A 7,814-nucleotide genomic window follows, 5' to 3' on the forward strand; every position below is an offset into this window, starting at 1 on the left:
GGATCAACCCCATTGGTCTTAACAGTATCACATATCTGCAAGAATTCAGTTAAGAACTGAAAAGGATCTTCAGATGGAAGTCCATGAAACTTGCAGTTCTACTGCATTAGAGAAACTAATTGAGGTTTCAGCTCAAAATTGTTTGCTCCAATGGCAGGAATGGAGATGCTTCTTCCATGTAAATTGGAATTAGGTGCAGTAAAGTCACCAAGCATCCTCCTTGCATTATTATTATTTTCGGCTGCCATCTCCTCTTCCTGTTCGAAAATTCCTGTAAGGTTGTCTCTGGATTGTTGTATTTTAGCTTCTCTTAGTTTTCTTTTCAGAGTCCTTTCAGGTTCAGGATCTGCTTCAACAAGAATGTTCTTGTCCTTGCTCCTACTCATATGACAAATAATGGAATAACAAAGAAAATATGGAATCCTCTATGTCACAGTATAAAGATTCCTTTGTGTGAGTAGAAGAAGAAAAGAATGTAATGTAAAGAAGAGAAGAGGGAAAACTCGAACACAGAGAAGGGGGTGGTGTTCGAATTTTTGGATATGAACTAAAATTAAGAAAAAGATTTTTGAAAATTAATTTGAAAAATTTTCGAAAATATTAGAAAGAAATTTTGAAAAAGATTTGATTTTTGAAAAAGATTTTGAAAAGATAATATTTTTAAATTGAAAATTTGATTTGATTCATAAGAAACAATTAAATTTAAAAATTTTTTTACTAAATCAAATCATATTTTCGAAAATTTTGAGTAAAATAAGGAAAAGATATTTTTTTATTTTTGAATTTTTAATGAAGAAAGAGAAAAATATGAAAAAGACTCATAACATAAAAATTATGAATCAAAACACACAATGCATGCAAGAACACTATGAATATCAAGATGAACACCAAGAACACTTTGAAGATCAAGATGAACATCAAGACTTATTTTTGAAAATTTTTAATGAAAGAAGAACATGCAAGACACCAAACTTAGAAATTTTCAAACTTCAGAAACTAACAAATTAAAAATGCATATGAAAAACAAGAAAAGATACAAAACAAGAAAATATGAAGATCAAACAAGAAGACTTATCAAGAACAACTTGAAGATCATGAAGAACACTATGAATGCATGAATTTTCGAAAAATGCATAATTTTTTTAGAAAAGATGCAATTGACACCAAACTTAAAAATTGACTCTAGACTCAAACAAGAAACAAAAAATATTTTTGATTTTATGATTTTATTAATTTTTTTGGATTTTTGTATATTTTTATTATTTTTTTGAAAACCTATAGGAAAAATGAAGCAAAGAATTCAAAGTCCTCAATCAAGATTCCAGGAATCATACCAGCTTAGTCTAAAGCTTGATGGCCAGCCAAACTTCAGCATACCATTTTGAAACTTTAGAATTCATTCTTAAAAATTTAGAATAATTTTCGAAAACAAAAGGAAAAGAAATTTTTTTTTGAAAGATTTTTGAAAACAATTTTTTTTTAAATAAAACGAAAAAGAAAATTACCTAATTTGAGCAACAAGATGAACCGTCAGTTGTCCAAACTCGAACAATCCCCGGCAATGGTGCCAAAAACTTGGTGTGCGAAATCGTGATCATTCCTTCCTTGGTAACAGCGCTAAAAACTCAATACGCACGTTCATGATCTTAATTCGGTTTCACAACTTCGTACAACTAACCAGCAAGTGCACTGGGTCGTCCAAGTAATAAACCTTACGTGAGTAAGGGTCGATCCCACAGAGATTGTCGGCTTGAAGCAAGCTATGGACACCTTGTAAATCTCAGTCAGGCGGATTCAAATGTATTAAGAAATTATAGTGTACTAAAATATAATTAAAATAGGATAGAGATACTTATGTAATTCATTGGTGAGAATTTCAGATAAGCGTATAGAGATTCTTTCGTCCCTCTGAACCTCTGCTTTCCTGCTGTCTTCATCCAATCCTTCCTACTCCTTTCCATGGCAAGTTGTATGTTGGGCATCACCGTTGTCAATGGCTACTTCCCATCCTCTCAGTGAAAATGGTCCAAGATGCTCTGTCACGGCACGGTTATTCATCTGTCGGTTCTCGATCAAACTGGAATAGGATCCATTTATCCTTTTGCGTCTGTCACTACGCCCAGCACTCGCGAGTTTTAAGCTCGTCACAGCCATCCCTTCCCGGATCCTACTCGGAATACCACAGACAAGGTTTAGACTTTCCAGATCTCAGGAATGGCCATCCATGGGTTCTAACTTATACCACGAAGACACTAATAACTCAGACTCAATCCCCTGTATTAGATATCCAAGAGATATCCATTCAATCGAAGGTAGAGCGGAAGTGGTTGTCAGGCACGCGTTCATAGGGGAATGATGATGACTTTGTCATGATCATCACATTCATGTTGAAGTGCGAATGAATATCTTAGAAGCGGAATAAGTTGAATTGAATAGAAAAACAGTAGTACTTTGCATTAATCTTTGAGGAACAGCAGAGTTCCACACCTTAATCTATGGTGTGTAGAAACTCTACCGTGGAAAAATACATAAGTGAAAGGTTCAAGCATGGCCGAATGGCCAGCTCCCAAACGTGATCTAAAGATGAAACTAAAGATGATCCGAAGATGTAAATACAATAGTAAAAAATCCTATTTATACTAGACTAGCTACTAGGGTTTACAGAAGTAAGTAATTGATGTTGAAATCCACTTCCGGGGCCCACTTGGTGTGTGCTTGGGCTGAGCTTGAAATTTACACATGGAGAGGTTATTCTTGGAGTTGAACGCCAATTTGTAATGTGTTTCTGGCGTTGAACTCCACTTTGCAGCTTGTTTCTGGCGCTGAACGCCAGACTGCAACATGGAACTGGCGTTCAACGCCAGTTTTTATCATCTAAACTAGGGTAAAGTATGGACTATTATATATTGCTGGAAAGCCCTGGATATCTACTTTCCAACGCAATTGGAAGCGCACCATTTGGAGTTCTATAGCTCCAGAAAATCCACTTTGAGGGCAGGGAGGTCAAAATCCAACAGCATCTGCAGTCCTTCTTCAACCTCTGAATCTGATTTTTGCTCAGGTCTCTCAATTTCAGCCAGAAAATACCTGAAATCATAGAAAAATACACAAACTCATAGTAAAGTCCAAAAATGTGAATTTTAATTAAAAACTAATAAAAATATACTAAAAACTAACTAAATCATACTGAAAACTATGTAAAAACAATGCCAAAAAGCGTATAAATTATCCGCTCATCAGCGTGGCATGCCAGTATTGTTTTCTAGAGAGGATGGATGGAGTGCACACATGGGCGTGGCACGCCAGGCTGGTTCAAGGTTCCAGATAAGAGGAGCAAGAGGGAAGAACCTGGGCGTGTCACTTGAGCTCGAAGGCGTGGCACGCCAGGCTAACTATGCAAAAAAGAGACCCTGGGCGTGCCACTTGGGCTCGAAGGCATGGCACACCAGGGTGATTGATGGAAGAAGGCGTGCCACTTGCAAGCCAGGCGTGGCACGCCAAGCCAAGCTGAGAAGCTAGGCGTGGCACGCCACTCTAACGCCAGCCATACGCCAGGCACATGCTTCATTTTATGAGTTTTTCTTTTTTCCTCCAATTGTAAAAATTTTTTCTCTTTTGTATTTTCTTAATTCTAGTGATAGAAGTAGTATAAATAACCCCTAGAAGTACTAAAAAAGGGGGTTGGATTGGCAAGATAGTTTTATTTTTACTTTTACACTTCACTTCATCACTTCCATCTCTTGTACTTTTCTCTAAGCTATGAGTAGCTAAACTACCTCTCATTGGGAGAGGGAGCTCTGTTGTACTTGATGGATTAATGATAGTGAATTTTTTCTTCTCTTTATCTTCTCTTTGATTTGCTAGAAGAAATTTCGTTCTTCATGCTAGTGTTCAATCATCTTGGGAAAGAGGTTGAATGCAAAATTGGTTTCATGGGAACCTTGGAAATGGAAACATGAAACCATGCTTAAAATCCCTTCTCACACTTGAGTAGATCTGAGTTTTGGGATTGGATATGGTGACATATAATCCATCCACTATTTGGATCTATGAGGAAGTGTGGTATAATCAGGGACCAAGCATATCTCTCTTCATGAGCAATTAGACCAAGGAGTTGGCTGATTATCAAGATTTGAGAGATTGAATCACCAAGGGATTGGGGTTCAATCAATCATGATTGCCAAGAGGTCAATGAGTTGCATGATTGAAGATGAGATGAGATGAATTTAATCCAAAGAGAGCAACATCTCCTAATCCCAATGAATTCCCCTTCTTATCTTCCCTATTCTTTATAGCTTTCTTTAATTTCTGTAATTTCCCATTCCCATTTACAATTCAGCCATTTATGTTTCAGTATTTTACATTCTTGCTATTTACTTTCCTGCACTTTATTGCTTTTCTTTACTTTTGAGTCATTTATATTTCTGCTATTTAAATCTCTGCACTCGATATTCTCTACATTGATTAGCTTAACTAATTCACTCATTAACTAAAATTGCTCAATCAATCAATCACTGTGGATTCGATCCCACTCCACTGTGGGTTATTGCTTGACGATAATTTGGTGCACTTGCTAAAGAACGAACTCATTTTTATATGGGGACTGAATTCCGGTCATCAGCCACCATTTTCGGGTCCCAACCAAACCTTTCTGCAACCCTTTCCATGGGTTCAAAACCAAAATCAGTTTAAAAGCAAGCTAAATCCAACCATTCATATCATTTTTATCTCTCCAGGAAAACCGATTTAAGATCAAATCATTATCAACTAACCAAACCCATTTTCAAAACTTTAGGAAAACAATTCAGTAACAGTCTAAACTTTAAAGAAACAATTCAGTAACAGCCCATTTATCGAAACCAAAAAATAATCTAATCAAACATATGATCATATTCATCCAAAATAGCCAGACAATACATAAGACTTATACAATTACTAAAAAGTATAAAATAGCTTTTTAGAAAAACTCCTACCTCAATTGTCGAAACTCGAAAACTCTAAAATGCGTCACAACTCGTTTTGCCTCGGCCCGCAACTACGGTAGCCGCAACCTCAACTCCAAACCACTTTCTCAGCAACCACAACGACTCTAATCGCAACTTACAACAACCATAACTCGACCCTACGTTACCAAAACCTCAGAATTTCTAACCAACCATAATAGAATACAAAATTTCAAAGGTTCCGGAACGTAAACGCTTACCGTAACAAAGGAGGAACGACCACACCAAATGGTAGTGGCTCAAGCAAAGGTTCTGGCAGCCACAGTACCGCTCTCGGTAGCCAGAGGCGCGGCGGCCACGGCAACAATAGCAAAGGAGCTCCAACGGGCAGCAGAAATCCCTCCTCCTACTTACCCGTTCCGGTCTCCCTCTCTCTCACAGCAACAAAGGCAATGGCTGAGCCTTCATAGCGGCGGCCGTAGCTCAGCAACGGCGGCGACAGCAACACCGCCCTTCCTAAGAGCGCGCACGCGCGCTCTCTCTTTCTCGCGTCGGGCTCCTGCCTCGCATCCCTCTCGTTCGCAGTTCTGTTTCCGACACGGCTCAATGACGATCGACGGCGACTACCAGATCTCCAGCGACGGCGACTACCAGATCTCCAGTAGTGCCTCCTTCTTCTTCCCTGCGCGCCTCCTTCTTCCTCGGTCCTCCTCTTTCTACCTGATCTTTCTCTCTCTCTCTCTATTCCTCTGGTGTGCAATGGCAGCGGCAACGGCGTGGAACACAGCGGCACAGCACGACGGCGGCGGCGACGCCTCGCGGCTCCGACACGTCTCCTTCTCTTCTTCTTTTCCCTGCCGCAGCTCCCTCTCTTTCACTCTGTTCCCTCTTTCTTTCTTTGTTTCTTGCAGTAGCAGCAGTTGCTGTGTGTGTGTGGATTGTGGGTGTTGTGTGTGGGTTGGAGTAGCTAGGGTTATGGTTAGGTCAAAAATTAGGGTTTTGATTTGGGGATTTTAGGTTTAATTAGAGTAAGGTCATTTTAACAAAATTGAGACATAGGATATAAATTTGAAATCTAATTAAATACTGAAAATTACTTCAAAAATATTATTTGTTGTATCAAAATACTAATTAATTAAAAATTAAATATTTTAATTGAACTTATAAGATAATAATATTAATTTCCTTTATTTCTAAAACTTAAAATATTGAAGTATGAAAATATCAACTAATTGAATCATATAAAATTCTTTTTATTTCATAACTACTAACGTTATAATTTTAAATGTAGAAAATTACTCAATAATTATAAAATTAAATAAGGATCTTAATTTATTTCAAATTCAATTAATCAAAACTTACTTTAATTATCTCTAATAAAGAAATTTTCTGAAATTAAAGCTACAAAAATAATTGAGTTTGTAATTAGTTCATGATAACCCTTTTCAAAAGTTTTGGGTCTTACATGCATCTTGAGCATCAAATATTTGCATATTGTCCTTGATTCTGATGTCTTAAGAATGATAATGGGTTTATTGATGTAAGTGTTGTAAAAAATGATTGGTCATGGGTAATTGTTGAAAATACTTGTTGAAATTTTATGATTTTATAAATTTTCAAGAATAATTGTTGAACTTTTTTTCTTCTAAATTTTTTTTGCCGATGAGATGAGTATTATTGCTGATTACTAGATTCGAACTTAGAAGTTAATTAGAAATTTTTATTATATCCTTATCATGAGCTTGTTCTGAATAATAATGCTTTTTTTATTACTTTTGCTTCTAATGCAGGTTTATTAGCGATTTCGTATGGTGCCGTCCTAGTTTCTCTTTCTTTGAATACACTAAAAGGTTTTTGTTTATTTGTGGCAGTTTTTTTCTCTTATTTGTAGAGGTTTATAACTTTCACTAAATAGTTTGTGGGGGTTTCCAAAATCCCCAAAATTTGAGGTGCCACGAGGCTTTTTGTGGGGGTTTTTAAAAATCCCCACAATCTATTTAGTGGGGAGTTTTATGTGTGTTTAGTGGGGGTTTTATATTGAACTTTTATGGTGGTTTGAAATCACTTTTGTGGCAGTTTAAACCCCCCACAAATTGATTTTTTAATTTAACAAAAATTAACTATTTTGTGAGATTTTCAAACCTCCACAAATCCTATAATTATTTATTTATTTTTAATTTCAAATCATTCATTAAGCTCATCTCATTTACATACTCTCAAATTAGAAATTTAGTTTTTAATATCAAAATTTAAAAACTAAATATTTTATAACATAATTCCTCAATATAAGACAACTCTATATAACAAAAAAAATTCTCAATGTCAATAGTTTCAAATATAATTACATATGATATTGTTTTACATAACTACAAGTGAATAGGGCGATCCTCGTCCCATTTAGGGAGTGCCCTGCCATCCCAATAACACAACAAATGCACCATTGAAACTCTATGAAAAATACAAAGGAAGCAAAACAGGGTACGGTGCAAAAAAAAGAACAAACTGAAAGCATTGAATGAATGAATGATCCCTCAAACCTTGTTAATAGATTCTTTCAAATTGAGAGTGTCCACAAGCCTTGCGGGGACAAGGCGTAGAGGAGATTAAGAGATAGATAACAGATAGATATATATAACATAAGTAAATAGCTACTAGTCGCGACCCGAGAAGTTTAGGTCGGCTAGGGTACATTATGAAATTAGTTGACAACAGTATATCCTAATCTCTCCCGAAGGAAACATGAGAGCCTCTATAGGCAAATTCAAAGAGTTCAATACATAATATAAACTTTCCAAAACAAAGGTGGAGAGATTCTAATCAAAACACAAAGTAGAGGAAATAAAGATCTTCGCCGTCTCTCAAACGACCCAG

Source organism: Arachis ipaensis, chromosome B07, assembly GCF_000816755.2.
Source record: "Arachis ipaensis cultivar K30076 chromosome B07, Araip1.1, whole genome shotgun sequence".
In the NCBI taxonomy this organism is placed as follows: Eukaryota; Viridiplantae; Streptophyta; class Magnoliopsida; order Fabales; family Fabaceae; genus Arachis; species Arachis ipaensis.